Consider the following 9443-nt stretch of genomic DNA (forward strand, 5'->3'; position numbering starts at 1 on the left):
ACATTGATTAAATTAAGTGACATATAAGAATATTATCTCATATCAATAATCAAGATCACATCAATATATATATATATATATATATATATATATATATATATATATATATACATGCACACTCCAAAAACAGTAAGGTAAGTATCAATGCATGTATATATTGCAAAAGAATTATTTTTTTGGGTGGAGTTTGTTCTAGATATTCTCAAAATGACAATAAAAAATATCAAAAAACATGTGAAAGCAATCTCTTAGGGTTTTCTAATTAGGCGCATCAGAAAGTACGGAAAATTTCCTACAAAAAACGTTGTATACATTTTTTTCCATACTCAAATCTTAACCCTGTAAACGACATTAAAAAATGTGAAGAGTCTAAAACTTCGGTGCTTATAAGAATAGACGTAAATATGACACATTATGCTTAGAAGTATGTATTAGAAGGCTGCATTTGTCAGTGTGACACTTTGTGCTATACAAAGTAGTATTTGAAAATACATGGTCTCTGAGTTTCTGTTTGCCACGTGTGTTGGAAATTAAAATTTATATTAACTATGGAGTGTTTTTGTGTCTATTTTTGAGTGTCACAGTTTAAATTTTAAGTCGCCAGATCAAAAGTGAAACCATTCAACGGAACATTTTTGAGTAATTTTCGAACATTTTACAAAGTTAGTAAAATACTTGGTCATCAATTCAATGAGGTTCAGTTGCCAGATAATTGTGAAAGTTCTATTGAATATCATTCTTCGTGCTATAATGCTTTGCTTGATTGAAAAAGGGTACCTAAATAAATTATTACTAAAATTGTATAACGTAATTTTTCTCAACTTTCTACAAATGAAATAATAATGTAATTAATATGTCACATGACAAGAAATAATTTGCTGCCAAAATAAATCGATTAGTTTAAATTTGAAGTTACGATTGCAATTTATTATGAATTATTGTCAAAAGTGACAGTTTTTCTTAAATGGAAATGTATTCATAGGCATAAGGGTAGACAGGGAATACAGTGCAAAAAGTCGATAGGTGGTCTATCTATCTCTTTTAACCAAGCGATCCCGCGCATGTGGCAGACAAAGATAGCTAGACCACTCAATCCATAATATAATTTGCCTGATCTACATTATGTATTACAGTGTATTACAGTGTATTACAATGTATTACAGTGAGGTATCTAAATGATGTTGAGATAAATCGAAAGATATCGATTGTAATTGATTGCAGGTACTTTTGACATAGAATAATCACCCCTTATTGAAATTTTAAAAATTATTTTTTTAAATTGTCCGACTACAAAATCTACCCCTTATTTTTTTCCGACAACAGTCATTCTTGGTAAGGAATAATTTACTTAATTAAATTTCATCTTTGTCGGAAAGCTATTTATCACCAGAATTTTTGTCTATACCTTACCTGTTTAGAATGTCCGACTACGAAAACTTCCCATTAATTTTGTCGGACAGAACTTCCAATTGCTTTTTTAACCTTTCATTAAACTCTCATGCAAAAATCAGACTGCTATTCATCACCAACATAATTCCTGTGATGTGACATGTTCTACGTATCGGACTCGTTAAAATGCCCAACATTTTTGTCGGACAAACATTTTCGCATATATTACATAACGTTGGCTATCGAATAAACTTAAAAACAACTTGCTATTTTTCACAATCATAAACTTGTCAGGACGACACGTTTATCATGCTCCACAATTAAAACTTCCCCTGTTCCAGTGTTCCCGTGCATCAAAGTTTGTCCGACTAGACACCGTTAAGCTATTAACAAATTTTCAGCTTGCTATTAATCAACTTTTCTTTCTTACGCGGGATCCAGGCTTAATACCTTGTTTTAATTTTTGAAAAATTTAATTACTGATGAAATATAGTAAATATTTCGAGTAAGGATATTTGAATCGTTAACGTAAAACGAATTATTATGTCTATGAAAAAGACACGTAACATAGACGGAAGAGCCCATTTACTATATTGGGACCGTGCAAGTTCGGTAAAGCGACACCTATTTCTACGCTCTGCAACTTTATTCGCACTTTTAATTATATTGGCCAATCATATTAGTCCTGGTTACTGGATAATTTTCAAGGCCAAAGCCCAAAAAAATAATAAGAAGAAAAAATAAGATTCAGGTTATGTTATTAAAACGTAAACAATTGTATGTAGTAAATAAAATTAGTTATTAAAATGCAGTACTGCAAGAAAAATACAATTAATTAAATTTACCTTTATATAAAAATTGCATATCATATCAATATTGTGGAGCAATATATAATGTTTCTTCTCCAATGGCAGTAGATATGAAATGTACGTCAATTTGACAATTTCAATTGACAATATTTCTCCGCTATTCGCGCACGATCGTTTCACGTATCCCTTCCAAGTACTTGTACACCGCGAATACTCCCGTTAAAAGGGGAGGCCGTTATGCAAATATAAACATAACCTTTCAAACTATATTCAAATTTTATTTTTAAACATTTTATATTTTTTTATATAATAATTAAATTCACTATCAACTGATATTTATATTTTATTTATGATTTAAAATCCAGTTGACTTTGACGGATCTGTCAAACTCAAATGTATGCTTTGTTGATACATACAAACATAATATATTATTATTTGAATGTAAAATGTAAAATACCTAAAATATAAATAAGTAGATATTATGTAATAAATAAATAATAAAATTATCTGGAAATCATGTGTTGTAAATATGTAGTAAACTGCCATTTAATATTAAGTATGATACATTAAAATTAATAAATAAAATTTATTTATTTGACGTCTCGATTTATATTTGACGTTTATAATTTGGTGTCAGCCAAAGCGAATACTACTGGAAGGATTGTGGCGTCACAATTTTCGACTTTGAGGTCGATTAACTCGAAGATCCATCGACAGATCGGCTCCAAGTATTGCAGGGACGGCAACGCACGAACGAACGGACGAACAAACAGTCTGCAAATTTATAACCAAAACAAAATTTTCGGCGAATTGAAAAATAATAGGAAGAATATCTGACAAAATCCGCGTTCGAAATAAGGAATTAATCTATTTGCAAGATTACTTCTTAAACTTAACCATTTACGTAACAATGCAATTATTCCTTTCACTTGCAGACAATTCTGGATTGTTCGTGAATCGATATTGGACTTATTTGAAAACGCCACCTTTATGTCAATCCACCCTGAGTAAAGAATAAACTAAAACCTCCCCTATTTACCCATTAGCTTTATTTAATCAATTCATGAAATATCTCTTCTTTCTTAATCATTATTTTTGTTATTGAAATTCCAGTGGCGTATCAACCGAGCAGGTAACATGAACAACTTTTCAACAGGCTTTTATTCCCAACCAAATTATGAACAAAATGTAAAAACCATGGCTCCAATGATCCAAAATCCTATACAAATTCCCACTTGTTCCCAACAACCTAATGATTCACTACAAATAAACCAAACAAATGAACAAACAGCCAGTATTGAAGAACAGCAATGGAATGAGGTTACCGGAAAAAGATTAAGAAGCAGTCCAGAAATGCCTAGAAGTAACAAAAGACAAACAAAACTTGGTGAGTACTGGTTAAGTAAACCTATAACAACACAAAATCAATTTGAAGCACTAAGTTCAATAGATGAAAGTGACAATTTGGAAGACACAGTTAAAAATACAGATGCAAAACCAAAACCACCTCCAATATTTGTATCAGGCGTGCAGATCTGCAAGCCTCTTATCGATCTATTGCAACAAGTAGCAGAAAATGATTTTATCACTAAAGCTATCAACAGCGAACAAATAAAAATTCAACCAAAATCAGACAAAGCATACACCGCCATAATAAATGCTCTAAAAACAAAAAACACGGACTTCCACACTTATAAACCTAAAAGTGAAAGACACTACCGAGTGGTTCTTAAAGGCATGCACCCCACGACAAATTTAGAAGAGATAAAAGAAGATCTTAAAACCAAAAACCATAATGTTATAAATATATGGAATATACTACACAACCAAACTAAAAAATCGCTGCCTATGTTCTACATTGATCTAGAAACAAAAGATAATAACAAGGACATCTATAACATTAAACAAGTAATGCATTCCATAGTAGAATTCGAAGCACCGCATGTCAAGAGAATAATTCCGCAATGTAGTAGATGTCAAAAATACAACCACACAAAAAACTTCTGCAATAAACAACCGTGCTGTGTCAAATGCGCAGAACCTCATTACACTAAAGAATGTCCAAGGAAAACCAGAGACAGTAATGTTAAATGTGCTAACTGTGGTGAAAATCACCCCGCAAATTATAGAGGGTGTGAAGTTCACAAACAATTACAAAAACTTAAATTCCCTAACTTGAGACGACACAACGCGAGGACAAACCAAGATAGAACTACAACAGTCAACTATGTGCAACCTGGAATAACATACGCACAAGCAACGCAAGCAGTTAACCAGCAAGCCTCCAACCAAACTACTACACAACATATACCAAATCAAACTAATAACCACACAGACATGTCAGAACTGAAAGACATGTTAAAAAAACTGACGGAACAAATGAGCACTATGCTCAACCTCCTGACCATGATTCTCAACCAGAAATGACTCAGTTACTAAAGCTAGTATTATGGAACGCCAATGGCTTAAGTCAACATGTAGAAGAATTAAAACTATTTATTAACACACAAAAAATTGACATAATGCTGATTACAGAAACTCATTTTACATCCAAAAACCACATCAATATTCCACGATTTACAACTTATCATACGCAACATCCCAACGAAAAAGCACATGGAGGCACTGCAATAATAGTTAGTAATAAACTAAAGCACTACGAAATACAAAAACATGAATGCGACTATCTACAGGCCACCAGCATTGTTGTGGAAGATCAACTAGGCCCACTAACAGTATCAGCTATATACTGTCCGCCAAAGCACAATAACAAAACGGAACAGTTTGAAAATTTCTTTAAAACATTAGGAAATAGATTTATAGCAGGAGGAGATTTTAATTCTAAGCATACTACCTGGGGATCCAGAATTATTACCACAAAAGGCAGAGAACTTCTTAAAGCTATAAATGCGACCAATGCAAATTACCTCACCACAAGGGAACCAACTTACTGGCCTACCGACAATGCAAAAATACCTGATCTACTCGACTTTTATATTGTTAAAGGAATTAATGTTAAATTGGCAAAAGTAGAATCTTGTTACGATCTACCCTCTGACCACTCTAGCGTAATCGCGACATGGTATGCACAAATAACAAACAGTACTAAACAACCATCACTATACAGTAACAAAACAGACTGGAGCATTTTCAAGACTAAACTAGATGAACTAATTGACATAAACATCCCATTGAAAACAGAAAGTGACATCTACGCAGCAGTAGAAAATCTTCAGAAATCTATACAAGAAGCTGCTTGGTATGCTACCCCTGACTGCTACCAAACAGAATTGAAAGAGAATTGCCCAACTGTAATAAAGGAAATGATTGCTAGAAAGAGAAAAATAAAGGAAGAGTGGCGAAGAAAAAGAACACATGAGAACAAGGCGAAATTAAATAAAATCACCAAGGAAATTAAACTACAATTGCATAATATCAAAAATAACAAAATACAAGAATATCTTACAGGTTTATCAGCAAACGCAGATAGTGAATATACCCTTTGGAAGGCCACGAGAAAAATCAAACACCCGAAACAACAAATACCACCAATACGAAACCAAGAGGGAAACTGGTGTAGAAATAATAAGGAAAAAGCCGAAGCATTTGCAAATCACCTCACTAATGTATTCCAGCCACATCCCATGGAAGATGGTGACACAGAGGAAGAAATAAATGACTTCCTGGAATCGCCCTACCAGATGGATTTACCTATACAAAAAATCACCACTAAAGAAGTTAGAAATATGATCCAGCATGAAATCAGTCCAAAAAAAGCTCCAGGGTATGACCTGATCAACGGGAAAGTACTGCAGCAATTGACATGCAAAGGTCTGAAAATGATAACGCAAGTATTTAATGCAATATTTAGGCTAGGTTACTACCCAGAACAATGGAAAGTTGCTCAAATTATTCTCATACCTAAGCCAGGGAAAAATAAAACTCAGGTGACTTCATACAGACCAATAAGCCTGCTACCTGTTCTATCAAAAATTTTGGAAAAACTTCTCCTTAAACAATTATCCCCAGTTATAGAAGAAAGGAAACTAATTCCCAACACCAATTTGGGTTCAGAACACAACACGGAACGATAGAACAGGTACATAGACTGGTAAAACACATCAGAAGTGATCTAGAAAATAAAAGGTATTGTTCTGCTGCATTCCTGGACATTGGTCAGGCCTTCGACAAGGTATGGCATGCTGGTATGCTCTTTAAACTAAAGAAAAACCTTCCTCATCCTTTTTATCAAATCCTAAAAAGCTATATTTCCAACCGACATTTCCTAGTCAAGCAGGATAATGAATACACAAGCCTAAGACCAATAAAAGCCGGAGTACCACAAGGAAGTGTCTTGGGACCGATATTGTACTTGCTCTACACTGCTGACCTACCCACAAGTAACAAAACAACGTGTGCAACTTTTGCTGATGACACTGCTGTACTAGCCTCTCACCATGATCCAAATACAGCATCCAGAACCCTTCAGAAAGACCTTAATAATATACAAATATGGCTTAAAAAATGGAAGATAAAGGCGAATGAGAGTAAATCCATCCATGTAACCTTCACCATGAGAAGACAAACATGTCCATCTGTAACACTAAATGAAACTCAACTCCCACAAACCGATACTGTCAAGTACCTAGGAATCCATCTTGATAGGAGATTAACTTGGCAAAAACACATTTTTACAAAAAGAAAACAACTAGGAATAAAATTTCGAGAAATGTACTGGATCATCGGTCGTAAATCTCAACTATCACTTGAAAACAAACTGCTGATATATAAAACTATATTAAAACCAGTGTGGACCTATGGTATCCAACTTTGGGGGACAGCCAGTCAAACTAACCTAGAAATATTGCAGAGATTCCAGAACAAAGTCCTTAGAACAATGCTGAATGCCCCTTGGTACGTGCCAAACTATGTGATAGAGCAAGACCTCAATGTGCCATCCATAAAAACAGTAATAACGGAATATTACAAAAAATATTCCAAGAGACTAGAATCTCATCCAAATGAGTTAGCCAGCAACCTTACTGATGACCACAATGATGTACGACGCCTGAAGAGATTCAAAGTAGTGGATCTAGCAAGAAGATTCGAATAATCTGTGATAACTAAACTTATTTTAATTTGTTTTAATTTAATTTATGTAAAGAGGGTGATCACTGGATCTCCCTCTACAGGTCAAAATTTTCAATTTTTGTCAAATAATTTACCTATTGTTCTCAGTTGAGGACAGATTGTAAATATTACAACATTAAATAAAAAAAAAAAAAAAAAAAAAAATATGTAGTAAACTGCCATTTAATATTAAGTATGATACATTAAAATTAATAAATAAAATTTATTTATTTGACGTCTCGATTTATATTTGACGTTTATAATTTGGTGTCAGCCAAAGCGAATACTACTGGAAGGATTGTGGCGTCACAATTTTCGACTTTGAGGTCGATTAACTCGAAGATCCATCGACAGATCGGCTCCAAGTATTGCAGGGACGGCAACGCACGAACGAACGGACGAACAAACAGTCTGCAAATTTATAACCAAAACAAAATTTTCGGCGAATTGAAAAATAATAGGAAGAATATCTGACAAAATCCGCGTTCGAAATAAGGAATTAATCTATTTGCAAGATTACTTCTTAAACTTAACCATTTACGTAACAATGCAATTATTCCTTTCACTTGCAGACAATTCTGGATTGTTCGTGAATCGATATTGGACTTATTTGAAAACGCCACCTTTATGTCAATCCACCCTGAGTAAAGAATAAACTAAAACCTCCCCTATTTACCCATTAGCTTTATTTAATCAATTCATGAAATATCTCTTCTTTCTTAATCATTATTTTTGTTATTGAAATTCCTCGTATAGAATTACTTATTTGGAGTAAACTTTGTCTTAATTTAATAACGAAGTTCGTTAAGTGATCTGTTGAAAGTATTGTTTCGAATTCTGCAGAACCCTTCAGAAATATTTCTTTGATTAATGGGAGCTCTGTGACGAGGAAAGTATGAAATCAAAAAGCTTGAAATTTTGAGAGGAATTACGCCTACTTGAAATTTCAAAAACCTTTTATGCTCCGTACTTCTTACATCTATATTAGTGATGTAACGAATGTCATTTTTTGAACATTCGCGAATACGAATGCGAATGCGAATATCTGCTACCGACATTCGCGAATGCGGATGCGAATGCGAATATTCTGTTTTTTTAATTTGTGTCTATTTTTGACATGTTTTCTAAATTTATAATGAAAAGTTAATTGATATTTAGTGTAAATCAATCTGAATCTTAAACTTTACTACATAATACCAAATAATAAAATAAAGTGAAGGCTGATAATGTGATTATACAAGGTAAAGTTACCATTTCTTAATATAAAGAAGATAAGAAATTAACAGATTTTGATTTTGTCAACCTAATATTATCTTTAAATTATTTTTTTTCTGATATTTCTATTCGCAAAAAAATCGCACAAATTTCTCGAATGCGAATACGAACGCGAATATGCAAAAATATGCGAATATTCGCGAATGCGAATGCGAATACGAATATTCGTTACATCACTAATCTATATACATAATTCACAAGTGGGCGTTTTTGTAGCTCCGGAAGTACGAGGTGAGAAGATTTGAGCTTTTCGGGTTAAGCTTTTTGAATTTTTCGATGATTTTTGGTGGGGATTTGGATTCGGTCAGGGGCGTGCTTTCGGATTTTTTAAGGGGTACGAGTTTTGATTAGGGGTTGGGGGTGAGATTGTCTAAGGCGAAAAAATTTCATTGGGTATTAAAGCCAAGGGTTGGGAATAAGTGTCACTTTTGTCTGGGGTGCGCTAGCTCGAACAGGGGCGTCACAAAAAAATCGCGAACTTGCGAGTTGAAGAAAAAAAGGGTAAAAAAGTTGAAAAAAAATTCAGATGGACGTAAATCGGGTGTTTTTGGACCGGGGAGGTTTGTGTGTTTGAACTTAAGCTTTCTAAATTTTTTGCAATTTTTGGGTGGGATGTTTATCCCTCCCATAGGCGCACTTTCTTTTTTTCTAAGGGGAGCGAGTTTTTTATAGGGGTGGGGGATGGGTTGGTCGTATGTGATATAATTTTAGCGAATTTTGACGCTAATTGTTAGGAATAAATGTGATTTTCGACTGGTGTCGCTAGATCGAACAGGGGCGGCACAAAAAATTCGCAAAGGGGAAATTTTGATGAAATGGCCAAAAATTACGATGTCGTCC

Source organism: Diabrotica virgifera, chromosome 7, assembly GCF_917563875.1.
Source record: "Diabrotica virgifera virgifera chromosome 7, PGI_DIABVI_V3a".
Lineage (NCBI taxonomy): Eukaryota > Metazoa > Arthropoda > Insecta > Coleoptera > Chrysomelidae > Diabrotica > Diabrotica virgifera.